This window comes from Nyctereutes procyonoides, unplaced genomic scaffold, assembly GCF_905146905.1.
Source record: "Nyctereutes procyonoides isolate TBG_1078 unplaced genomic scaffold, NYPRO_anot_genome, whole genome shotgun sequence".
In the NCBI taxonomy this organism is placed as follows: Eukaryota; Metazoa; Chordata; class Mammalia; order Carnivora; family Canidae; genus Nyctereutes; species Nyctereutes procyonoides.
Genome location: NW_026575033.1, coordinates 5508231 through 5535769, shown reverse-complemented (window position 1 = coordinate 5535769; position 27539 = coordinate 5508231). Strand labels below are relative to the sequence as shown.

The following is a 27539-nucleotide window of genomic DNA, read 5'->3' as shown; positions in this document are numbered from 1 at the left end:
TGGGACCAGATGTTACTAGAACTTTATCAGTTTTTTTTTCTTTCTCATCTCACACTGTCTGCCCAGATTTGTAAGAGTGAGTCCTTCACTGGGGTCAGGGATCTAAAAGGAACTGAAAAGCCCAGGGCAAGAAAGGGTGGAGGCAGAGGGGAGGAGGTCTTTGAGAAGGTAGTGGCAAAGTAAAATCTCTCCACCCTACATCCCAAGTGACCCCATTGTCTCCTTCTTCCTCTTTCCTTCCTGTGTCCACTGTAAGGCTGCCAGTTCCTGCTCTCTCATAATTTCAGCTTGCATAGCATGTAGAAGTGGCCACAAAGGCATTGACTCTGGGGTGGGTATTTGATGGCACAGAACCCACCTCTTGTAGATTCTTCTAGAGGAGTCTGTAGGCTCCGTATGAGGGAGCTGCTTCCTCTAACACAAGTGGGGAGAGAGGATCCTTGATTCAGAGTAGGGGAGCATCCTCTCATCCCTAACAAGAGTGTCCTCATTGCTTTGGGAAAAGACAATTAGAAGAGACATTTGGAGCCTCAGGATCCAGGGAAGGGGCAGAGGAGAGATGGGGTGAGAGGAAGAATGGTGTGCCTCTTTAACAGAAGCTCGTGAATGATCAGGTTAGAAAAGGGGGGAGGAGGTGTACTGCAAGTGTCTCCTTCAGATTTCTCCTTCAGCACAGATAGAGAATGCAAATGATCCCTGGAAGGCAGCACATGGAGCAACCGACTTTCTCCCACACTTTGTAATGGTTGCCAGTCAGAGATCCAGTGGGTTTAAGATCCTCCTGGCTGAATTAATAATCAGGGAATTTCTTCCTCATGGGTGGCTAGAATCTTCAAGATTCAAAGGATGGGAATTCTTCCTGCTGGGAGTAGGAATGGAAGAGAGAGGTCATTTTAGAGATGAGGAACAAGGAAAAAGCAGAAGTGTTCCGGGTAACCTAAGGGAAAGGTGCCAGAAAGCAGGAGAAGGGCATGGGAAATCCAGCACTCTTCTAAAAATAAAAATAAAAATAAAAGATGCTCAATAAACATCTGGTCGCTTAGTTGGCAGAGTCAATAAAGGTTGAATAAGAGGTGAAAGGGAGCTCACTCTGAAATGTGGATTTCAAATGCTTCATTTTCCCAGAGATGAATGTCCCTGCAGCTAGGAGTAACTGTCCAGTTCTGCTTCAGGCCCTCCCTGTCATTCCTAGAGAGGCAGGGATAGAGCAGGTGAGCGAGATGCCCTGTCTCAGGCAGGTGAATCTTGCACCTTCCCCTCTGACCCAGCCTGGAAATGACAGAAGGACATCCCTCCTTCCACCCCCAAGTCTATGGTAAGATTCTGCTGCAGTTCTGCTCCCTTCTCTGCCCTCTTGTGCTACAGGGGCTGCCTTGAGGGATGAGGCAGTGGGGCAGGTCAGGACGGCAGTCAGGGGGCGCCTGGGTGGCTCAGTGGTTGAGCAACTGCCTTCGGCTCAGGGCGTGATCCTGGGGTCCTGGGACCAAGTCCCACATCAGGCTCCTTGTGGGGAGCTTGCTTCTCCCTCTGCCTGTCTCTGCCTCTCTCTCATGAATAAATAAATACAATATTTTTTAAAAGAAAAAAAGAGGGCCATCAGGAGTTCAGCAGCCTTCACTGCTGTGTTGTAGGTCTAGAGGGATCTGGAGGTGGATGCAGCCAGGGGCCTATGAAACACTTTGTCACAGCATTAAATTAACTAGAAACAGAGAGGCCCGAGGTCACATCTTGGTCTCATCATTGCCATGCTCTAACCAGCTGAGTTAACTGACAGATTACTCCTCTACAAATGTTGGATTTAAGTCATTTTCTAAAGCCAATGACAGTTAGTGTTCATTCTGGAGTTTCCCTGGACAGGAACAGAGGTTAGGGGGCAAAAAATAGACATATTTAACTAAGCAGCTCTTCCCTAATCTGTACTACGGAGCTTCTTTCTCTTGAGATTAGAATAGGAAGACCAGAGGTTATGGAGCCAAACAGAAATGTTTTGCCAGGATTTCCATTATCTCACTAACCCGCCTGAGACTCAGTCCCAGGGTTGTAAAATTAGCAATGCTTACTTCATTGTGTTGTTTGAGGATTTGATTCAATAATACTAAAGTTGCAATAGAAATGCTAGTCCCTCATGGTAGGAAAAGGGGACATTTGAGAATGTTTCATAAAAGAGTGACTTACAAAGGTGTAGGGAAGCTGACCCAGGCCAGTAATAATGAGGGCATCAACTCTGTGCCAGGGGAGGGACCTGAGAGGTCATCATCAGAACCTGCAGGCAGAGAGGGCTGCCTTATAGGTGCTGTCATGACCTTTAGTCAAGGGCAACAGGCCACAGCGCCTCCAGCCTGACCTCATCCCTTCCCACCCTCCCTCCTTCTAGTCTGGGCCATGCTTTCCATCACACAAACCCAACCAGGAGCCCAAGAGCATGGGAGCTCCTGGATGTAGTCCACATAGGCCAGCAGTTAGGGACACAGCAGGCTGGTCAGCTGAAGGGTGAGCCCAGGAAGGAGACGGAAGATATCCAGCACAGGGAGGGTTCAAGAAATGAAAGCCATTGTGCCAAGTCCCTGCAAGTCCAGGTCAGATCCCTTTAAATCCATTTTCCAAAAAAGTATTAGTTAATCCCAGCACTTATAGGATATGCCAATCAGTGTTTGCTGAACAGTAATCAGGTTCTGGAAAGGGCATAAAATATTGACTTGTGAGCAAGCATAACATTTGCATTAAATGTAACATTAAAGCACGATGATTTAAATTGCTCATCACAGATGGAGATAAAACAGAAAAGCATCAAGTCTGCTATGGCTTTATTCATTCCTTCCCTTTCATTCTGAGTTGAGTCTGCATCCAAATACTTCTTCCCTTATTGGCAAAATGACAGTGTAATTAACTAACACCACTTACAAATAAATGACTGTAAATTGCTCTGTAGTCAGAGGGCTAACCCCCGCTGCACACTGTCTCTGGTGTCTGCAATCCTCTTTGAAGTTGTAGGGGAGGCTCTGGATGGATGGAACCTCTAACATATCACTTGCAAACTCTAGGGTCCCAGGGGGTCAGGAGAATAGAATAAAATGCCCTTCACCAGGCAACACTGTAGGATTCCATTCTAGGTGGTACGCTTGCTCATAGAATTGGATTCCTCGATAGTCAATCGGGCATTTTCCCCATGCGCTGTGGGGTGATCTACATATGTGCACCTGTCAAACCCTGGAGAGGAAATGACATCTGGGGCCTGTTCTGACCTCTGCCTCTGCCTGTTCTGTTTCCTCAGAACTTACCTAACCTGTTCTGTAAGATTTTTAAATATTCTAAAGCATTGACTTAAATTGATTCTAACCCCAATGCTTGGTCAGATTTTTTTGCTTTCTGGTTAGCTCTTTGAAGAGAGGGATAAAGCCAAGAGATAATTCAATAGTGGGGCAGAGCAATCAAGGAGGGTCCCCTGGGAACTACTCAGGCCTCAGGTGGCTTACTACCAATTACCCTGTTCTTCCCTGTCCCAAACTAAGGTTTTACAACCTTGCTGATCCCAGGCCCAGGAATCTGCAATCAGAGCTCCCAGATGATGGGGACATACAATCTTGTTTTAGAAACAGGATTCAATGGAGTGAGAAAAGCAAAAGAATGTATTCAAAGAGGATTTAGGCATCAAAATTTCCTACCTTATAAAAATCTACCCTACTGGGATGCCTGGGTGGCTCAGCAGTTGAGCGTCTGCCTTTGGATTAGGCTATGTTCCAGGGTCCTGGGATCGAGGTCCGCATTGGGCTCCCCACTGGGAGCCTGCTTCTCCCTCTGCCTCTCTGTTGTCTCTCGTGAATAAATAAATAAAATCTTTTTTTTTTTTTTTTTAAAAAAAACCTGTCTACTTTCCTCTGAAAATATGAACTAAAGGCTGGCCTTCAGTTTCTCTTATTTCTGGAATGATTAATTTTGTGCTCACCTTTCCAATACAATGACATTTTTACTACACATTGATCTTTAAAACCTGGTAAGAAAACAAGTGATCTGAAAACTTTTAAAGGTTTTCTGCTATCCAAAATCAAATCATATTCCTTGCTGCCACCCTCTTTCGTGTCACCCCGAGGCGCCCAGCCAACCATCTACTGAGACCCTCTGACAACCATTTCTGTTATTTTAAAAGGTGACTTCAGCACAGCAGGCCTGAAATCCAAAGTTTGGGTGGTGCCAAGCTGAAAAGAGAGAATGTCTGAACTTTGATGCCAGGGTCCTCTTTGCACAGCCAACGCTAAAATGTTGAGGGTTAGAGAACATGCAGTGATCAAAGAATTTAGTGAGGAATCTGTCCTGTGTGGGAGGGAGGGAACAAGAATCCAGCCTGACTGTGATCCTCAAATTCCCATGGTCGATCCTTTTAACCTTTTGTGTCTCAGGATTTAAAAAAAAAAAATGCTAAAAACATAAATCGGGGCTGGTCTGGAGAGATGTTGGGTTGTGACAGAAGAACCCAAGGTTCTTGCAGCCCTTGACCTCCAGAGCTGAGAGTGGCAGGGACACTCAGGATCTGCCTTTTGCTGGAAGCCTAAGCAAATTAGAAACTTTAATTAGAAAGTGCTGGTTTGGGACGCTTGGTGGCTCAGCGGTTGCAGGGAGCCCGCTTCTCCCTCCGCCTGTGTCTCTGCCTCTGTGTGTGTGTGTGTGTGTGTGTGTCTATCATAAATAAATAAATAAATAAATAAATAAATAAATAAATAAATAAATAAATCTTAAAAAAATGAATAAATTGATAAAAGATCATGAGTAAATGGATAAAAAAAAAAGTGCTGGTTTGTTCCACTAAGCAGCCACCGGTTTAATTCCGCTAATATTTGCTGACGTTTGAGGACATGAACAGTGCACTATGTCTGGGGCAGAGGGAAGAGCTAGTGGCTTCTTTCTTCTTCTTTCTTTCTTTCTTTCTTTCTTTCTTTCTTCTTTTTCTTTCTTCTTTCTTCTTTCAGATTTTATTTATTTGACAGAGAAAGAGTGAGTGAGCGCACAATCCCAGGACCCTGGGATCATGACCTGAGCAGTAGGCAGGCGCTTAACCAATGGAGCCACCAGGTCCCCTAAGCTGGTCGTTTCTGATCCCTGCAAGGGTTTCAGGCTGTTTCTGCCCTATACACTCTTTGCCCAAAGGCTGTGTCCTGGACATGTATTTAACAGTTAAGACTGACACCAAGTTTTTTCAGGCAGAACTCCTCCTTGGAATTGAGCCCAGTCCCACCGGACTCCTGGCTGGGTAGTGACACTGTCTGTGTCCTCCTCCTCAGGACCAGAGACCATCAGTAGCTGTGGGACCAAGAGGGCGGGTTAAAAATCCAGTGACCCTGGGCTGAAAGAAAGGTCAGGACCCTGGAGGACCCTGGAGTCCTAGCCTGTGGTTCCTGTGCTGCTTTCTGATGATCTATTGTCTTTTCCTGATGCAGAAGGTCACCTCCGGCTCCTCAGCGTTTTAGGAGAGTGCTAAGAGGTGGGTGAGGTGGCCTGGAGGCTGCTGCACCACGCCCTTTCCTTCAGGACGTGTCCTTTCTGCGCTGCACTGGCACGGAAGCCTCAGGCTGACCTCATCCCCTGCATGGGCCTGTCATTGCTGGAGGTGTGTTTGCACCAAGCTCCATGTGTGCCCAGAGCCTTGTGTGTGGGAATCATGCCAGGGAACTAAGTCCCCATGAATACCCAGGAGTCCACGCTTGGAGAGCCACCGGCTGATGCAACAGAAGGTGGCTTTGTACAAACCGGCTAATAATGGTTCTGGTGACTAAGAGCCCAGACCTTAGGTAGTCAAAAGGAAAAATCCTGCCAGCACCCAGTATGAGCCAATATGGACACCTACCTACTAGTGGATTAAAAAGGAAACTGCTTAGCAAACATGAATTGACCCACTGTGCCGGAGTCCAGCTGGGAGGAGAGAAAGCATGTTCAGAGAAGAGAGAAAAGGCCAGGGACACAGGCAAAAGTAAAGCTGAGAATTCTAGAAGCACATGAAAGGACGAGTAACTTTTCTGATTCATTAGCTACATTTTCTACTCATCATTGAGTGTCAAGAGAACAAGGGGTTTATCAGACAAGAGGAGACGCTTGTAGGGTTAATCATTCCAAATCCATGTTCTCTGAATAGGTAAGTGGATAGTTCTTTGTGCTGATAGCATGTTGAAGCTTCCACCGTTTTTCAGGATAAAACCCACCGCCCTTAAAGAAGGAACCACTTATTGTTTGAGTGAGGAGACAGAAACCAACAGAACCAAAAAAAAAAAAAAAAAAGAAACCAACAGAACCTGAAAACACGCCTTTGTCCTGGACCTAAATAAAAGCCTGTTCAAATTGTGACAGCTTTTTAAATTCTCTCCTTTTTTTCTCTATAGGCTTTACATATGTAATTAAGGAGTTGGGACTCTCAGCAGGTGAACTTGTTGGAAAGAAAGCTGGGGTAAGCTCTGGAGCAATGCGCTGTCTTGCTTCATTCTGATTCCCACGTTTATCTCCATCTGAGTCCCCGTATGTTCAGAAATAAAAGCCATTCTAAAGGACAAGGATTTTTCAGTGAGCAAATTCAAAATATTTTCATATACACTTGAAAGTAATCCAGAAAAGGAACTGCATTTGAACATATTGCATTTGGAAAGGAATGCTTTGAACAAAGGCTGTATTATTAAAGCCCATTTAGTGGCTGCTTTGAAAAGACCAACGTCTATCTGGGTTTTTAAGTTCTTGTGCACTTAATTACAGCAAAAAAGAGTAGAATTCAAACCACATTCTGGGCATACCTTGTCCATGTCAGATCAAATACTCCTCTTCCCTCTCCTCACAATCTTCCTGGATTCATGCCCACACTAGTGTCCCTTCTCTCTGTGGCCCCACGAGGCCCGGACTAACTCACAGAACCATCTCTGCTTACCTGACCAGGACACTGGACCATCTCCCCACCCAGACAGAGAGCACCTGGGTGGCAGGGGTCTTGTCTCATTCACCTCAGCATCCATGGAGTCTGGACAAAGCTCACGATCAAGACATGTCAGCTGGAGGGATTTTGTGGTACTTCTAGATATCCAGGAGGTCAAGTTTGGATGCAGAAATATTGGGATTTACAAGCCATTCCAGTTGTTTATGAGAACATGTATTTTGGTTTATGGAAGACCACATATTTGTAATGTGAAATATAACAAAATCCAGGTTGAACACAGCTTTCATAGAGTCATATTAATTACTTTAATAGAGTGTTGGCTTTTTAACACTTGCGGTGAGGAAATAGAAGTTTTGTTGACAAACGGGGGCAATAGTTGGGGAGTCTGGCTCCCTTGGGATAGTGTAACACTTTGAGGGGTAGGGAACTAGACTGAGAGAGGACAAGGAAATGAGGAGGCCAGATTACCATGGGGCCACATAAGGGAAGGCAGCATACAGAGGGAGGCTGTTGCAGCAGACACAGTCAACCATCCGTTCCTTATAATAGCTCTGATTTGAGTCAGGGTGGCAATATGCCCATCTTAATACACCCACACTTCCAGACTCCCTTGCTGCTAGGGTTGACCAGGTGACACAGTTCAGCCAAGGAGGTGCCAGAGGGGTCACTGGGTGCAACTTCCGGGAAAACTTCTTCAAGAAGTAACTGAGAGCTACCATTTTGACTTTTACTCTTTGCCCTTCTTCCTGGAATACAGAGCTAGTACTTAGAGGAGGGACTCATTTCACCATTGCAAGGATGAAAACCACATGCCAAGGGTGATGGAAAAGAAATATAGCAGCCTGGAACCTGATGACCTCATGGAATTGCCATGTCACCCTTGGATGGTTTATCTCCAAATTTCCAGGGATAGGAGAGAAATAGACCACTCTTTGGCTAGGCTACCATACCCGGTCTTCAGTTCTGCATGGCTGGCTGAATACAATCCTGATTTATGCTGGGCTGTACCGGAAGAACAGAGCACAGAATTCCAGTCCTGCCTCCTGCCCTTATTGACAAGTGTGCAACCTAAGGATGTCATTTCCCCGAATGTGAAACTGGGGTGGGGGGGTGGGGGATGGAAATCACTGTCTTAACACCTCACAGGTGATGTTAAAGACCAAAAATTATTTGAAAACATTTCAAAAGAATAGAGAATTTTATATAAAGTGTTATTAATATCTTTACTAATAAGTTATGAAAAGGGGCTAATGTGATGAAGCCAGGCTTAGAAGACATTAAGAAAATGTAGTATTTGGAATTCAAAGTCTAGGAAAGGAAACTTCAGGTCTCAAGGGATTCCCATAGAGGGAAACTTAGAAGCCAGGACCCAAATTCTTTGATTTTTATTCCCTCTGTCATGACTATGTGCCAATCACAAAATAGGCACTGATAATTTTCAGAGGCAGGAATCATTACTTGGGGCTGTTGGAAATGTAGCTCTTGCCTGAAGGAAATAAGTGCCCAGGCAGGAAGTCCTGAGAAAGGAGATGGGCTGGAGGCAGAAGGAGTGGCTAAAAGGCTTCTTCACTCACAGGCCCAGGGGTTGGAACTGACACAGAACCTCTGCAGATTCTCAAGCAGGAAAGGGAGGACAGAAAGGAAATGATGTTCTAGAACTGCAACCTGATAAGCCTAAGTGGTTCCTGGAAGAGAGCAGAGATAAGTCAGAAGGCAAACAATGTCGTTGGCATTTGCATGTGGATTCACAGCCTACAAAACTGTGTTAGATGAAAGGTAAACTGTTACAGGGAAGAAAGTTTATGGTTGGACATACGGTAGCTTGGTTTTGATGCTGAGATCTAGGGAAAGTCAGTAATGGATTCAAATCATGCTCTGTGTTCTTCTGGCCCTGTTCTTGGGTGTCAGGCCTAGGATCTGGTCTCTGTCTTCATCTTGAGGTCTAGAGTTTACACGAGACCCCAGTTTTATCAAACAATCCATGTAGCTGGGTCCCTCTTTTGGTAATCAGCCAAGTACTGGAGTCTGAAACCTTGCCTCTGATTCCCAGGCCTGTGGCGGGTGCCCTGTTAGCCCCACCAGCTTCTCTGAGGGTCACTGCCTGTGTGCCTGTCTGAATCTAAGAATGCCAGCTCCGGGAGGCCACATCATGGCGTCTGTCTGCCTTGTCTGTCTGCTCAAGCGCTATGAAAGGTGATTGCCAAAAAAAAAAAAAAAAAAAAAGAAGAAGAAAGGTGATTGCCCTTCAGTGTAAGGAATAGATATTTAGAAGCTCCAAGGAGATCAGAGAAGGATCTAAAAAGCAGAGAGGGCTCTGGTCCCAATTCTCATTTGTATGGCTGTCTTAGGATAGAGATGGTGGGTAATGGCTTCCTTCCTGTCATATGTAGTTTCCCAAGGCTTATAAATGGAGGTGGGGAGGGGGGTCCAGAAATTGCTATATTGAGGCATGTACATAAACAAAGAGAGCTGGTGGGACCCTGAAAGACTTAATGCTGGGGCAAGGAGGACATAGCATATGTGGATGTTCCCCCTGAGGCAAAGGAGGGAAGCCAGCATTATTGATTGACTCCCACCCATCCAGTAGACAGGTGGATCCGGTGGCAGGTGCAACCAGGAGACATAGGCCCCCAGAGACCCAGGGGATAAGACTGTGAGGTCTGTGTGGACCGGATGGTAGCACAAAGATCAACTACCCCCTCCTTAAACTTGCCCTATGCCCAGATGCTGCACAGAAAATGGGAAAGAGAAACTTGAAAGACTGAGAATTTGCCCCAGGGAGACTGGTAGAGCCAATTAAAACCACAATTACTATGCTACACACTTTTTGCCCTTCCCCCCTTAGTAGAGTTAGTAGCTCTTAGGACGTTTGGGATCTATTCTCAGAAATAAAGTTAGTTCTGTATGTCTGGAACATTGCCTATAAGTTTCAACACCAGCACCCACTGTTTCCAGAGTTCAATTCAATGGGCAGAGGGAAGACAGAGTGAGAAATGGAACCAGATACTCCTACGGAGGTAGCGCAGGTACTAGATATACCTGAAGTTCAGGGAAGAAAGGCGGGTTGTGCAGGTACAATACAATAGCCAGGGATAAGCAACAGGTGGTAGGTAGGCCAAAAGGTGTCCTAGGGTTCCATAACAGGTGGGTAGGTGGAGAGGCTGAGCAGAGAGCTCCGTCGACTTTAGCAGGTGGCTAGGGCTGGGGGACCGGCCCCATCCACAGAACTGGGGCACGGGGCAGAGAGTAGTAGTTCCAGGGCCACTCAAAGGAAAATAACAAAAGAAAGCAGAGTTTTGGTCTGAAAGGGCAAGGGAACAGGACAAGCAATCAAGCCAGGAACATAAGAACTCCATCTAGGAAAAAAAAAAAAAAAAAAAGAACTCCATCTAGTATGGATGTGGCTTCCAGGAGAGGTTACAGCCCAGTGTCGGGCCAGACCGAAAACACATTGACTGGGTGTCTCACTAGAGCTCCTCAGTTTTCCTGGTCTAGGAGGCAGCTGGCTCCAGAACCTACTGTGAGTCTGATTCCACATACTTTCCAGGGGCATGTGGAATGTGTGGTTGCCCGCGGGAAGTCGAGAGCGGGTAAGGAGAGGTATCAAATGGTCCAAAGGGAAGAGAGAGGTAGGATGGTGCCTGGCGGGACCCCGCCTGACCAAATAAGCAAAGAGAACTTCAGAAGCCGTGTGATTGGTTGTGGCTCAGGGCTTGATGAATTTCCCTCCCTTCCATGAGGATGTCTGGGCCTTTATCCAAGGAGCGAGTGAGTACGCAGACAGCACCTGCTGGAGATGTTATGTGGCTCTCAGGGGCCTATCCAAGCCTCGAGTACCCGGGTGCCCAGCCGCCTTCCCAGTGAGGAGTTCTGCTGTGGGATTGCCAGGGATCTGGTATTAAGTCCTTCAGGGTGCCACCAGCTCTCTTTGTTTATCTACACGCCTTGATGTGGCCATTTCTGGATCTGGGGACAGATCAGCCCCGGGACTAGCTTCTGGCTGTGAAGGATCCCCCCAAAGCAGATGGGGAAACACCTGCTGTGTGGAGGTCGAACTGATAACCCAGAGGCTGGTCCCTTCTTGGCAGGCCTAGATCAGCAAAGGGATCCCATTGGGAAATGCTTCCAGAAGAGAGGGGATGAGACCATTTTTAGGGGGCCAAGGAAGTGATGGGTATGCCATACTTTAAAAAAAATTTCTTTTTAAAGATTTTATTGATTTATTCATAAGAGACACACAGAGTGAGGCAGAGACATAGGCAGAGGGAGAAGCAGATTCCCTGCGGGGAGCCCAATGCAGGACTCAATCCAAGGACCCCAGGGTCACGACCTGAGCCAAAGGCAGATGCTCAACAACAGAGCCACCCAGGCGTCTCAGATATGCCCTTTGGAGAGACCAGAGGTTCTCACTGGCTCGAGGACGCTGACCTCCCCAAGAAGCTGATGACACACTAAAGACCATTTCCCAGAAAAGCAAGCACGCTCACTCATATGCACGAACCTCAGTGAGATCAGGAACATTCTGTGGAGGATCTTCACTCACCCAGAGATAGTGTTCCTGAGCAAGAGAGTTAGCAGATCCAAGTTTTTCAGCCTCATGTTGCCATTAGAGATGGAATACAAGGGGCAGGAAAGAGGTTCAGATTTTCACCCAAGGTTCATGAGAAGTTAGATGTGAGGGGAAAGTGACCTTGGATACCTGCAGGAACCCTGGGTCTCTGAGTTGGAGAAGAAAACCCTGGATGTGGGGGTGGACAGGACAGCGGAAACCATGTGGGTCACAGTCTTGGCCCTGCTACTTGTTCACGCCAAAACCTGGGCTGGTCACTTGACCTCTCTGGTCTTAACTCTCTCACCTGAAAGAGGAGGCTACTCTCTCATGTACTGGGTCCTTGGACAGTTGCACCAAGACAACACGGATGACAGTGAAACTCTTGGTAAAAGGGAACATTCTGTGGAAAACGTAAATTATATCATCCGAGTCACCTGCTAGCTCATGGCCCAGGATAGGACCTGGTCCTTCTCAGCCAACAATGTTTCCTGGCTCCCGCCTTGGTCCTGGGACAGCCAAAGGAGTAGCCCTGCGTGTCCTAATTGAAACTCACTGTCCCAGCCATTTGTGGCACCAACCTTCCCTCCTGAGCCTATAAAGTACAAAGCCTCGGTCCAGTGGTTTTATGAGCCTCAGGATAGCTTTGCTCATTGTCATGTGTTCAATTGTGTTCCCTAAAACGTCATGTATGGAAGCTCTGACTTCCGGTACCTCAGAATGTGACCTTATTTGGAAATAGGGTCATTGTTCATTTCATTAGGTAAGATGAGGTCGTTAGGATGGGCCCTGGTCCTATATGACTGGTGTCCTTATAAAAAGTGGAAATTTGGACAAAGAGGTAGATACATAGAGAGGGAAGAGGACATAGAGAGACACAGGGAAATGGCCTTCTGTATTCCAAGCAGGGAGGCCAGGAGAGGCTCCACTTGTGCCTTCACAAGGGACCAACCCTGCCAACACCTCAAGCTCATGTTACACTTCTGGTCTGCAGACTGGGAGAAAACAAATTTCTGTTCAAAATTTTAGCCATTTTGTGGTACTTTGTTATGGCAGCCTTAGCAAACCACTATACTCGCTGTCATCATCAAAAAAAAAAAAAAAAAAAAAAAAAAGAAAAGAAAGAGAGAGAGAGAGAAAAAAAAAAGCAAGCAAGCAATTTTCCCTTCTCTTCTCTCTTTTCTTCAGATTTGTAAATATTGGCCGGGAAATAGCACACCAAGCTTAAACACATATGTATTTCCGTGGATCCTATAAAATCATATTGGTTGAAGGTTAGAATAATCTCCTAAATTAGGAGTTCAGTTCCTTTTACAAAACACCATCACTCAAGACTGCAAATTACATCCTGCATTTAGCTTTCCTGCTTTCACACTAATGTTAGATAGAACTCCATTGCCCCAACCAGGAGCTTTTTGCTTAATCCTGAGTATTACTGCAGGATAAAGGGAACATAATGAAATGCTAATGGTGTTTACTGAGGGTAAAGACTCCTGAGCTCAGGAGCCTCTGGCGTGACTCCTCTGCCAGCCTGAGACCAGCACATTTTTCTCACAAAAGTTTGCAAACCTAGCACAATCTGAAAGACAATGGGGACAGGGATACTACTTTTTAGATAAATCTTTGGATCTCCTGAAAACAATGTGTTCACTTTCCTGAGCCAAATTAAGAGGTTCTGGGCTGCCTTTAAGCAGCAGTCAGCCTCAGAAGCTGTGCAAGCAGCGTTAAGCTCAACTGGGCTGGTGTGTGGGAGAGAAGTTTTCCTAAGCAGATTATTAACAGGAAATTATTTGTCTGAGGTTCCAAATGGTCTTTCTCTGCCAGGCCACAAAAATGCCTTATTTTTAAATAAACAATTTTGGGCAGAAACAACTAGAATACTCAGAAAATTCATTAGATGAATTCTATGAATTCTAAGTCGAGACCTCCCCATGCTACGTTGACAAGGCTCAGCTTTGAGGACCACCGTGGCCACCATGCTGTTGACCTCTGAGTCCGCCGGGCTTGGACGGAGAGCCCCCAGCCCAAGGCTGGTGCCCAGTAGGTCTGGAGATATTTGTTTAAGGCATGCAGGATGGATTTTGGTGCAACAAATCCGTATGAGCTGATGGAAACTGGATGGAATATGTTCCGTGATGTAGGAGAGATATGATCATGCGGCTCAGAGACGAGTTTGCACACTTTGTCATTGCTAGTGAAGCTGGAGAAATTATCCGGTCTCCTTGGGCTCGGTTTCCTCACCTGTAACTTAGCTTCTAAGTCTCCTTTAACCTTGAAAAGGTCAATGCAGAGACTTTCCTTGTGTCATGGTGGAGTGCAAGACCGCTATGAACTAAAATGACAAGATGTGGGTTCTAGTCCCGCTTTGCCACCGCTGAGCTTAGGGGCCTCCTTCAAGCTGCAAAAATTGGGAGGATTTCTATGAGAAATTAATTTCTAACAGAGGAAATAGCTTTTACTATAAAGGCTTGTAGAATGTAGTATGTATCATGAGTTTTGAGCCTGGAGTGGGATTTTGGAACAAGGCCTATTTGAATGCAGCTTAAGTGGGACATCTGGGTGGCTCAGTGGTTGAGTGTCGGGCTTTGGCTCAGGTCATGATCCAGGGGTCCTGGTCCCCCTGTGGGGAGCCTGCTTCTCCTCCTGCCTATGTTTCTGCCTCTCTCCTTCTCTCTCTGTCTCTTATGAATAAATAAATAGCAATCTTTAAAAAGTAAATAAATGCAGCTTAAGTATTATCAGGAAGGGATATTAAGTGACAGTAATATTCTCAAGAAGTAATAGTAACTATTATCAAGAAGTGCTTGTGCCCTCAGACTTTTGTTTGAGAATTTTACGTGCCTCGGACCCAGAAGGGTCGCTGTTTTTTTTTTTGTTGTTGTTGTTTTTTGTTTTTTATAAAATCTGATACTCGGTGATATGTCCGCCTGCCTGCTGCTTACTGTGTGTTCTTGAAATTTTCCTCTGTTCCTTTTGGACCTGATCAGAGGCCCAGAGGTGATAGTGAGTATTGCTATTGAATGACTGACAAATTGTTTCCCAGGAGGGTGGTACCAAGTCCACACTTCCTCTACGACTGTAGGTGTAGCTTGTCAGTTTTCCCACGGCTGGGCGTGCATTGACTATTGACATTAAGCTGAACTTTGCTACTTGAATAAAAGAACTACCACACTGGTCTTTTAACGGGGCATTTCTTTAATAAATAGCGAGGTCAAATATTTTTTTTTCAATGGTTGTTGCAAGACCTGTTTGTGTTGGCCATAAAATATCTTTTTATATCCTTTATCAAGTTGGATATTATTATTGCATTTTAGTGTCGTATTTAATAACATGCTTGTATTCATTTCCTAGGGGTGTCATAATAAATTACCATAAACCCGGCCTTAAAGCAACATAAATTTATTCACTCAGAGTTCCAGAGGCAGGAAGTCTGAGTTAAAGTATCAGAAGAGCCATGCTGTCTTTGAAGGCTCAGGGGACTTTCTTTCTTTGCCTCTTCCAGCTTTTGCTCCTTGCCATCAGTCTTTGGTGTACGTTGGCTTGTAGACACATCACTCCAATCCCTGCTTCCATCTTCACACAACTCCTCTTTGTTTGTTCCTGTGTACAAATTTCCCTCCTCTTTGCAGGACACCAGACAGATTAGGACGAACCCTAATCCACTATGACCTCATCTTAATTTTACTGCATTTGAAATGGCTCTATTTCAAATAAGGTCTAAGACATTAGGACTTAAAACTATTTTTTTAAACTTATTTTTTTTTTTAGAGAGAGAAAGAGAGCACACATGAGCAGAGTGAGGAGAGAGAAGGATGAAGCAGAAGGAGAGGGAGAGAGAGAATCTTAAGTAGGCTCCATTCTGTGCCCAATCCCACGACCCTGACATCATGACCTGGGCCGAAATCAAGAGTCAGATGTTTAACCAACTGAGCTACTCGTGTGCCCCTAAACTGATTTTTTTGAGGGGGGCACTCTTCAGCCCACAACAATAGTTAAAAAGAAAATATGGGCAGGAGGTTCTTCTGATGGAGAAGGAGCAAAAAATTGGCAGGTGAGTGATAACTCAGAGAAAAATCTGTGTAGGTTTATTACCATCTGTTACATCAAGGTACTAGAGAAAACCATGCTTTCTGAATTTTAAACTCTTTGAATTTGAAAAGCATATAAATTAGGTCCTAAGATTTCAGAATACTGGTTACTTACCAGTGCAACTATAAAATTCAGCTCCGGTAATCTAGTAAAGTGGAAAGCACATGCTACCATAGGGTCAAACACTCTGGGTTGGGGGTGGGGACTGTCCCTGGTTCTGGATCACTTAGCTGTGTGACTTAGAATCATTTGCTTAATTAACATATATCTATTACTGTTCTAAAATCTGTAACATGTCAGATATAGACCACCTTTAAGGCTTTTAATTCTAACCTGAGTCTAATCACCTATGGCTGCAAAGGCCATATAAGGTAAATCCATTTACTTCAGTGTCCACATTTGTATTTGTAGGGGTAAATGGCTCTTCAGTTTTGTGTTTAGGCATCAAGGCTAATGGAGTTTAGGCTAAAGTTAGTTTATATTTAAGCTATTGTTATCCTTGAATATTGTGTTGGATTTGGAGAAGGCCAAGAGCTCTGTCAGATGCTGAGATGCTCAGATAATCAATCCACACTTTGTTCTTTCCACAGGAAGAGAGGATATTTTCCAAATATAAAAGGCTCATTGATGTTGGAAGTGAAACTAGTGATTTAACTATAGAGTTTTCATCTTCAAAGCCCTTTATAAACAAGAGATTTGGTGGGACCTGGGGTAAGAGATTCCGGAACCCAGCACAAATAGGGTCAGATGTAGAAGAATCCAGAGCCAGCCTCTGTCTCTGCTGAGATCAAATGTGCTTGTTCAAGTTGGGTTTTATGCGTATTTCTGTTTGCATGCAGGTCCTTCTGCAACAACTATCTATGGTTTATTAAACATTCAGGACTAAAATTAAACTAGATATTGTTTGTGGATGTCTATTTACTCAAGTGAAAAAGCCAAGAATAATATAATGGAGGGAGATGGGCACACAAAATCTGGGTTCATTTTCAACGTTTTTTACTGGTAAGGACCAGGATTCACCTCTTTGATGAGTCTCTGCTACATTTTTTTCCTTTTTTTTAAAAAAAGATTTTATTTATTTATTCCTGAGAGACACACACACACAGAGAGGCAGAGACACAGGCAGAGGGAGAAGCAGACCCCATGCAGGGAGCCCGACGTGGGACTCCAACCCAGATCTCCAGGATCACACCCTGGGCTGCAGGCCGCGCTAAACCGCTGCGCCACCAGGGCTGCCCTCTCTGCTACATTTTTAATTCAATGATCGTGAAAGCTTCTCTGTTTCGTGTAATCTTGAATAAGAGTGGTAACAATATTTTTAAAGTGAATTCATTTATCATTCCAAGGAAATCTAATGAAGTTCACTTTGTTACATCGGGCCATGGTAATGCTTTTTTTTTTTTTAAGATTTTATTTATTTATTTATTTATTTATTTATTTATTTATTTATTTAGATTTTATTTATTTATTCATGAGAGACACACACACACAGAGGCAGAGACACAGGCAGAGGGAGAAGCAGACCCCATGCAGGGAGCCCGACGTGGGACTCCAACCCAGGTCTCCAGGATCACACCCTGGGCTGAAGGCGGCACTAAACCGCTGAGCCCCCCCGGGCTGCCCAAGATTTTATTTATTTATTCATTAGAAAGAGAGAGAGACAGAGAGAGAGAACACATGCAAGTGAGGGGGAGGAACAGGGGACGGCAGGGAGGGGGTTGGGGGGGCGGTGGAGGGAGGAGCAGACTCTGCCTTAAGCAAGGAGCCCAGTGCATGGGGCTCCCTTCCAGGACCCTGAGATAATAACCTGAGCTGGAACCAAAAGTCTGCTGCTTATATGACTGAGCTACCAGGTGCCCCCACGATAGTGCTCTTGAATCTTCTATCACTTCTTGCTTGCCTGTACACTAGTCACTCTCGATTTCTGAACATCAGTCCGCACTCCCTTCTATACCAGACAAACTCCTTATTCCTCACAGCCCTACTCGACCCCTCCCACTGAGCTAATCCTTCTCTCTCCTAAGTTCCAAAAATACTCTACGTTTTCCTCTATGAAAGAGCTTATCTATATAACATGATTAAGGTAGTCCCTGTTAGAACAGGAATACTTCAGAGGTACCTGGCTGGCTCAGTTGGTAAAGCATGTGACACTTAATCTTGGGGTCACGAGTTTGAGCCCACGTTGCGTACAGAGATTACTTAAAAAAAAAAAAAAGCAGAAAACCCTTAGTACTTCATGAGTGAGTAGTCTGAGTCTTTATTTTTGTATCCTTAGAGCCTCCTATATGGGGGGTATTTAATGGGATGTCTGTTAAGCAGGTAAAAAATAGGGCAACCTATATATAAAAGTTGTTGCCTTTTATCTCACTAACTGGAGACTCCATTGGATAAGAAAAAGAGATCCAGATATATCATTAAGTGCACATTGTCAATTTTTTTTTTCTAACTCCTGTATCACTTCCAGGGCAACAATGTGCTATTTCAGAGCAGACTAACCACTACTTTGGGAAAGTCTGGTATTGTCCTTTTCTTCAAAACTGCCATTTAACTGGGGCTGGCAAATGGGGTGTTAGGTCTTCAGGTAGCTATTTGCCCACCTGGCTCAAGCATCTCAGGTGAGCTTTGTGGAAACAATTCCTTAAAAAAACACTGTTTCCAAAAATGAGCTAAATTAGAAATACTACAATGGGTGTTCCAGTTTGTGTGATTGTAGAAGGTACACCAGGCAGTGTTCCTCCCCACCTTTTTTTTAACCAGTGATTATCCAGCAAGTTTTTCCCACTTATGATTCATAGTCCTGATGTTAGAGCAATTTTGGACAGTGTTCATCATTTCTAGGGAAAGCTTTTTTAGCCTTTCTGTTAAAGTAATTTTACACTTTAAAAAATGTGGTTAAAATAGGATAGTTCCTGTATGTCCTTTACCCGGCTTCCCTTAACGTTAACATCTAGCATAACCACAGTACAATGTCTCAAACCAGCATATTAACCTTGATTCAACACTATTTTTACCAACCTATGGGTTTTATTAAGAATTCACCATTTTTCCCACTCACGTCCTTTAGCTACTTTAGGAGCCAATCCAGTACTGCACATTACATTTTGTTATAAAACTAACTGTTTTCTCCAAGCTGTTATAGTTCTTCAGTCTCTCTTTGTCTTTTGTGACCTTGACACTTTCAAAGAGCACCAGCCAGTTATTCCCTCAGTTTGGATTTCTCTGATGTCTTCTTATGTTAGGCTGAGGTCATGCATTTGGGGCAGAAATACCCATGATACCATGCCCTTCCCAGTATATGTAAAAAATTATCATATTCACATTTTGCGTGGGTGTTGGAATTTGCTTTTTAAAAGATAATTCCTTCATCTTTATAAAAATTATTTATTTTTATTTTTATTTATTTACTTTAAAGATTTTCTTTATTTATTCATGAGAGACACACAGAGAAAGGCAAGACACAGGCAGAGGGAGAAGCAGGCTCCATGCAGGGAGATTGCAGACTCAATCTCTGGATGCCAGGATCACAACCTGAGCCAAATGCTGATGTTCAACCACTGAGCCATTCTTGTGCCCCAAGATTTTATTTATTTAGCTTTAAAGAGAGAGAACACACATGTACGAATGGTGGGGCGGGGCAGAAAGAGAGAAAGAGACTCTCAAGCAGACTCTGACCTGAGTGTGGAGCCCCATGTAAGGCTAGATCCTATGACCCCAAGATCACTACCTGAGCCAAAACCAAGAGTTGGACACTCAAATGACTAAGCCACCCCAGGCACCCTGATAATTACTTTTAAAACAAATAACAGGGCAGCCCCAGTGGCTCTGCAGTTAGTGCCACCTTTGGCCCAGGGCATGATCCTGGAGACCCGGGATCGAGTCCTGCATCAGGCTTCCTGATTGGAGCCTGCTTCTCCCTCTGCCTGTGCCTCTGCCTCTCTCTCTCTCTGTGTGTGTGTGTGTGTGTCTTTCATGATTAAATAAATAAAAAAATCTTTAAAAAAATAAAATAAAACAAATAACACATACAAGGATGCCTGGGTGGCTCAGTCAGTTAAGCATCAGCTAGGGTCATGATCCTGACCCTAGGGTTGTGAGATTGAGCCCACATCAGGTTCCACACTCAGCAGGGAGTCTTCTTGAGATTCTCTCCCTCTCCCTTTCCTTCTACCCTTCCCCATTCTTGCACTGTTCCCTCACCCTCTAAAATAAATGAATAAATCTTTTAAAAAACTCAAATATTCTCTGCATTTCTCAGGAATTTAGCAGATCCCTCAATCACTTAAAGTTTGGAGTCATAATTTATGGAAGGATTCCTTTAGAAGACTATTTATTTCTCTGCCTCTGGGGAATCTGAGAAGAGATGGAGCTGGCTGTCCTTCTCTTATCATGACAGCAGAGACTCATTGTCAACCAGCGGCCTTCTGCTGTTGAAAAGCTGGCAGTCCATTTCCAGGCTTTGGCTAATTGTAAACTGCTTCTTAGGTTGGGCTCATCCAGAAGCCAACCCTGAGACACTGAGTTGAATCTAGGTCACTTACCTGGTGGGAGAGCAGGCAAGAGAGGGTAAAAGACTGGAGCATTAATCTGCAGCCCCTAGCAATCATTGGATGAGGGCTGCTCTAGGGCACTTTTTTTCTGACATTCTGGCCCATTCCAAATCAGAGAGTACCTCCAGATAGAGTCACTGGGGCCCCCAGTAGAATGTCTTGAAAGCCCTTAGTGTTTAAAGCAATTGGAAGTATCTAGAGATCTGGTAGGGACACCCCAATGCCCTTTCTGCCCTCCCCTTCCTTCTTTTTTTTTCTCTCGCCACATTCTCCAACATTTAAAAATAAAAATCCTAAGTGGTGGATGGGGTAGAGATGAAAGGGGAGGGCATCAGAAAAGAAGTGTTGTGTAGGTAAAAATCCTCAGCTACTGGCAGTGCTATCATTAATATACTCTTACATTTTTGGATCAGTCGATGCTAAGTTCTATTTTTAAAAGATGAAGACCCAAGGCAGAAAAAAATGTGTATCTTATAAACTTAAAAAAAGCTGTTGTTTTCCAAGCTGTGGTCTTTCTTCCCAACCTTTAGAACTGTGAGATCAGTTATAAAGAGAGTGCATTACCTGAGCTTGGGGATGTCATGGTACCATCGACACTTCACTGAAAACACGCTGCAATGGAAGTACAGAACACCCAACATTGGGAGTTTATTTTTTTCAGAAGCTTTCTGGCGACTCAATGATACATCTTGCAGTGGGATAGTCTTAGAAGTTCTGAAATGGCCCCCAAAACTGGAGGAAGGGATTAAAATGGGGGTTGGAAACATGGAGCTTCAATATTTTGCTCTCTGGTCAGATGTCTGTAGATGAGTTGTTTACCTAATTTCTCACCTATAAGATGGGAATATTTGTACCTATTTCATGTGGTGACCGTGAAATTAGATAAGGTCATGTTGTTGAGAAATGCCTGGTCTAGGCTTGGCCAAAGTAGACTCTTAGCATGTGGGGGTGGGGTGGGGAGGCAACTTCTCACTGAACCTTAGGCTTGTGTCATCCATGTGCTGCACGTATTCTATCCCAGGTGACCTTTGTACTAACCTTATGAGGCCTTTATTATTATCCTCATTTTGCAGAGTAGAAATTCAGTTCCCAGGGCACCGGAGTGGTTCAGTCAGTTAAGTGTCTGCCTTTGGCTCAGGTCATGATCCCGGGGTCCTGGGAGCAAGTCCCACATCTGGCTTCTCCCTCTGCCCCTCACCATGCTCTTGTTTTCACTCTCTGGCTCTCTCTCTCTCTCTCTCAAATAAATAAATAAATAAATCTTTTAAAAAAAGAAAAGAAAGAGAAATTCAGTTCCCAGAGAGGCTGAGTCCTCTGGGACTCACAATTGTCAGTGGGCAACTTAGGATTTGAACCCAGATCTGCCTGATTCTGAGATCTGTTTTACCACACGTTTCCCCGACATTAGGAACACCAAGCCAAAGTGAAGAGAGTGGGTGGAGGTGGAGCACCTTCCTCCTCCTTGTCTTCTCCCATCACAATGAACAAATAAAGAACACCTGGAAGCTCTACCTCCTAAGCCAAAGGGGTAAGAGGATAGAATATGAACAACTTCACTCAGCACCGTGTCCCAGGTGTGATGCTGGGCACTACACGAAAGGTATCTTGCTTAAGAAGGATTGGAGTGCAGCAAGACAAGCTCTCTGTTCTGGTTGCTGCACCAGGCTGGCCAGGGAAGGCTTTTCTGAGCATGGCTGAGGAGCTCGTGGAGGTCCTCTGGTCCCTGCAGGCTCCTGCAGCCCTGCCCTGGGTGCAGCAGCTGCTGAGCTTCCAGTCCCTGGTCCTGGGCTAGCCCAGGGCCAGAAGGCACAGAGATGGTGGTTTCAGCTTGCATGGTGGCAGTGTCTAGAATGTGGGTGACAGGCCAACTGCTGGCTCTTGGCCTCTGTGCCCTTGTGTTCCAGGTCCTGCCCAGAGGTTGCTTGCCACCTTAAGGTGCTGCCCCCTCTCCTGCGAGCCAGATTTGGACTAAGGTTTCAATAGACCAGGGACGTCATCGGGGAGGGCTGAGGTGTCAGAAAGCAGAGGGGAAAGGGCGTTGGGAAAAAAAGGCAGCATCGAAGGTATAGCAACTCACTGCAGTGAGCCACTATTCAGAATCAAGCAAGTCAAAGGACACCTGTGTCAACCACCTTCTTGACTCCTGGCCACACTGACATCACTTGCAATTTGGGTATTGGTGGGTTTCCACATGGAAAGAGAGAGTGGAAAGGCGTGGACAGGTTACTCAATTAGAATGTATAAATCCTACTACCTTAGAGGAATTTGATGTGTTACAATGGCCACGAAATACCAACTAACTGGACTATAGGTGATGATCGAATTTATTTTTTTCTTAAAGATATTAATTAAGGCTATTTCTACAGTAGCTATGGCATTGTAAAATAGCTAGAGGATTCCAGTCAAACAATGACTTTGCAGGGTCTTTGGACACTGTTTAAAGTGTTTCCCTTCAGAAGAAAAGACTAACATCTGAAGAAGCTGACTATAGCATTTTTTAGTGTGCATCTGGAGGATTCTAGGTGAATTTGCATACACAGAGGACATAAATCCAGTGGACTGTTAACAGACGTAAGGAAAATAACCGCAGGCCCCCAGAAGAAGAGTCAGAGGGCAGAGGCTGGCACCTGAACAATAAGCATTAGTGTAGCTGGATTTGTGCTTGAGGCAGAGAGAGACGAGGAAGTACTTCCTATAATCCTTAATTTATAAGTTGGAGAAGAAAGGCATTAGGAACCAAGATGGGATTTGTCAGACTGGAGAGGAGCTGCCTGGAAAGTGGAAAGAAAGCCAGCACATGCTGAGGAAAGGGACATTAGAGCATCTTACGCTCTTAAAGACTAATAGAGTGTGACTGCCTTTTATGTGACACACACAAGTATAAAAAAGAAAAAAGAAAAAAGTTAATGCAGTGAGAATAGATACAGATGACTTAAGCCATATTTCTGGAAGATTCTTGTCCAGTGTGAGAAGGCTGCACTCATAATCCAGGTGGAGAAGAATGTGCATGAACAAAAAATAGAAAACCACTGGATGCCAAATTGGTCGTGCTGGCCAGGAGGGCATGAGGAAGGCTATGAAGGGAAAATCCTTGCAGATGGCATTGGCCAAGATGTCATGGAAGACAGACTATGACCTGGTCCTGGAGGAGAGAAGGCTTTATGTTGGCAGAGGGAAGGAAGAGGCTATTCCAGAGGTGGGGAAGAAGACTGGGTGGTGTGGGGTCGCTTTCTGGGGAGCCTTGGAAGCTAGGAAGAAGAAAACAGATTTGGGAACCTTGGCAGACTAGGCAGGAAGGTGGTGTGGGGTTAATGGTATTTTAGGCAGTATCCAAAGCTGGTTTAGGGTAGAGGGCACCTTGGGCAATAGATTGGGTTCTCTGATCTCAGTGACAAAGCCTGTCCTGATTCAAAGATGATTACCAGGGATTCCAGCCAATGAAGCGTGAGCATTCCGACCCCAGCACCAAAGCTATTCCTATTGTGGACAGGAGCATCCGACTCTTTAAACCCGACACAGTGAATCACCCAATTCCATTAACTCCCCGGTCTTCATGCTGACCAAGTCTCCCTGCGATTGCTGGTGGCCTCCACCTGGGCGGGTCAATAGGAAATGTGTCAGTTTAATTTAAAGAACTGATAAGTAAAATTGCCAAGGAGATAACATAACTAAATCATCTATAGTTTTATCTACATAGCCTTAATAAGAAATAACCTGTAAACCACTGTGATCATTAACACATAGGAATGTAGGCTATTAAATGTTCTTTTATAGGTCATTATAGAAAGTGTACAGAAATTTTTTAAAATTGCCAATGATTTTCTTACTTGCCCATAGGCATTTTTAAAACATCACAATCATGTTATACATTCAGTTAGCACATCCCCTTGCATCTAGAGCCTTTTCTGTTGTGATTGGCGATGTGCCGACAGTCCACGTGCCCTCTGCTACACTGTAGAGTAGCCCATCCCATGGATGGGCTGACATTTGTTTAACATTTCCTGAATTTTGACTATTTGTGCTAGTTCTTCCTTTAAGAGGTCTTGTTCAGGGGCACCAGGGTGGCTCAGTCATTTGGGCATCTGCCTTCGGCTCAGGTCCTGATCCCAAAGTCCTGGGATCAAGCCCTGAGCCAGGCTCCTTGCTCAGCAGGGAGTCTGTTTCTCCCTCTCCCTCTGCCACTCCTCCTGCTTGTGTTCTCTCTCTCTTAGTCTCAAATAATAAATAAAATATTTTTTTTTAAATTGACCTTATTCAGACCTAAAACGTTTTCTTCCTTGAAAGACTATGTGTTCCACATGGTAATAGAAAGAAAAACTTTGGTGATTCTTGATCTTTCTCAACACATTCTTTTTCCCTAGAGGCCGTGAGGGAGTGTGTTATCTTCCAGAGTCTGTAACACTGAGCACGTGTCGGATACAAGATGGTACCTGCTAAATAATGATGTTTTTACCACTAAGAGTGGAATGTTCTCCCCATAAAGTAAAAGCTGTCCTTCAAGAAGACTAGTCTGCTTAATGGGTATGGAGGGTTGATGCCTCAACTTGACATATGGCATTTCTAGTAAATTAGGCTGAACCCACAGCAGGGAAGGTAGAAGGAGATGGAATGATGACTTGATTGAGTAACTTGGTCATGACAGCATAGTATAGTCCGCTTTGCCATGGGTTGAGTTTCTGTCGAATGGTTTAGCTCAGTGCAGCCGGCAAACAGGGAAAGGATGTTGACCCAATGCAGAAGTTGCCCTGGTTCATGGAGATTCCTGAATGGTAGTGTTGGGTACCTGCCAGGGCTGCAGCCTGTTCCTCAGCCTCCTTCATCCACTTCCTTCTTCTGTACTCTGTTCTTTCAGTCTGTGTGCATTTTGCCCTGGTCCCCAGAACTCATTGGTGTCGAACCCTTATACCCGTTCTGTGAAGAGAACAAGAGGGGTGTTTGTTTAGAAATGCATGCATGTGTCACATCATATCAGAAATGCCCATCGAATTGGAAGAAAATAAGCTGGGGTGTGCTGTGTATTGTGCTACCTAACTCTCTGGCAACCCTAGAAATGGAACCAAACACAGCTTTCTCTTCGGTAATGCTGCCTGCCTGGGCTCCTGGAGGAGCACCTGACATGAGGCAGCAAACCCAAGCACCTGGTCCTCCCATTACAGGAGTTCACAATGCCATCACCTGTCACAGGATTGAGCAGTGTTGTCAACCAGAGAGGGAACTTGGTTGCAGAATTGAGCTGGCAACTGGCTTAGCCCTTCTCTTGGGTCTATTCCTTTTTTTTTTTTCCCTTGGGTCTATTCCTGTTTACATCGTACACAGGCTTGATTGACTAAACAGATTAGATAAGCAAAAAAACATGACATTCTGTTCTAACATGAGTGTGCTACAGAGAGATTGGAAAGCTTGAGGACGCCAGGGAAGGGTGGATGGAGAGAAGGAGGGACACAGGAGTTGCTGTCAATTTGGGTAGAACTGCTTGTTTATTCATGGTTTCCATGAGTGTTTCAATCATAAAGAAAGGCTCTTCTCAGCATGTGGCAGAAAGGGGCCCTGTGATTCAGTGGTGCTGGTTAGTCTTGCTGGAATGTAAACTCAGTCTACAAAGAAGCAGAATGAGGGTTTGAATGTTATATTTGACCACTCAGTAAAATTATCTGTGACTGAGGAAGTAAAGAGCTCAGAGACCCCACACAGGAGCCCAGGATTTAGTTTAGCCCTTATAATCCTAAGGGCCTAGTAAAGATATCAATCTAGTCCTCAGCATAGTTAGACTGTTTGAACAATCACCAAAATTGAGTTCTTGGGCTTTCTATTTTGTGAAAATATTAAATAGAAGAGAAAAAGAGCCCCTTTCTGGTTTCTCAATGATGCAACATAGAACATATGTCAGTGTTACTACATAAATAACATTTCCAGTAGCTTAAAGTTACAAGTAGAACCTGCCAAGGAAAGGAAACAATACCTGTTTGTTAGGAAGGCAGATATAAGAGGATCACTAGCTGAAATCAACCATCTTTGCACCAGAAGAGGAAGAGAGTGGGCTAAAAAGGGGTAAGGAAGAAAAGGAGCAGAGGAAGGGGATGTCACGTCTGTGCCCTGTTTACTGTCACACTGTGGTGGTTTTCACATTCCTGAGCACTAGAGTTTATCCAACTATAGGAGTCACCCCTTAGTGAATCTTCTGGAACCAAAGACAATAGAACCAATGGACTAGAGAATATCAGAACGCATTGCATGTGCTAAGGTTCAGCATTGTTTGTAAATATTTCCTCCATGTGTCTATATTCATGAAGGTGTTTTCTGGATTATAATATAAAATGCTTATATAAAATGCTTTTCTCACTGTGGGTTGTGGTAGAAGTTTGAGGAACATTCTGACTTTTTGCCTGTCTTCTGCTCCCGGACTTTCTTTCTCAGTCAATGAAAATTTTGTCTCTAAATTTGGCTACCGTTAGGGACGCCTGGGTAGCTCAGTGGTTGATCGTCTGCCTTTGGCTCAGGGCATGATCCTGGGGTCCTGGGATCGAGCCCCACATCAGGCTTCCCGGATGGAGCCTGCTTCTCCCTCTACCTATGTCTCTGCCTCTCCTTCTGTGTCTCTCATGAATAAATAAATTATCTTAAAAAAATAATAAATAAAATTGGGTACCATTAGTTTTGAAATAGATGGCCCCTGTTTGCCTCAGGTGCCTGTTACAGTCTACCATCCTCACCTACTCAGGAATGGGGGTTTCCCCAAGGGCGCCCCACACTGCTGGTGTGTCTATCAGCTGTGCCATAATGGAAAGTCTCCTGAAGTTAAAACTGAAAACTTGGATTTGAATCTCAGTTTAGCCATTTATCAGTCATATGATCATGGATGTTGTTACTTCAAAATCTCCCAAATCCAAGTCAATCTTTACCAGCCCAATTTAATTCAATGAATGCTTATTGAATGCCTTATTAAATGCAGAGTAGGATACTAGGCTCGAGGAACTGAAGAAGTTGCCAGCCAGGAATGAAAATAAACACATAATTCTAAGATATCTATGGGAAGAGAAATGAGGAGGTATTTAATTCTACATGTAGGAAAGGTGTTATGTGGTATGTGAACTGAGTGACGAAGAAAGAATAACTGAATCGTCAAGTGGAGAACAGCAGAGCTGGCTTTCCAGGCAGAGGGACCATCAGAAGTAGGTCACAGGCTTGGGGAAAGCTCCTGCCATGGGTCCTGAAGGGAAGTATGGTCCCAAGTAATGCTGAGATTTCAGGTAGATGAGTGGACAGACGGTCATGTCAAAAAATGGCGGTGAGTAGAGGCATAAGCTGTGAGAAGGACTAGGCCCTGCCTTCACTGAGGTGCCTATGCTTTAAAATGCTTTCTGTTTCCTCTTCCCTCCCCCACCCCCTTTTTTTAAAAAAAATATTTATTGATTTATTTATGATAGACACACACACACACACACACACACAC

At 44.5% G+C, this 27539-nt stretch overlaps 1 protein-coding gene across 1 annotated transcript in view; it reads left to right on the top strand.

Moving 5' to 3' along the window:
- Positions 1–27539, top strand: part of SPATA13 (spermatogenesis associated 13) — a 345561-nt gene that overhangs the window by 158554 nt on the left and 159468 nt on the right. Inside the window, 1 exon segment of the mRNA XM_055317330.1 lies at positions 6366–6430. The gene's annotated coding sequence lies outside the window, so the exon portion shown is untranslated.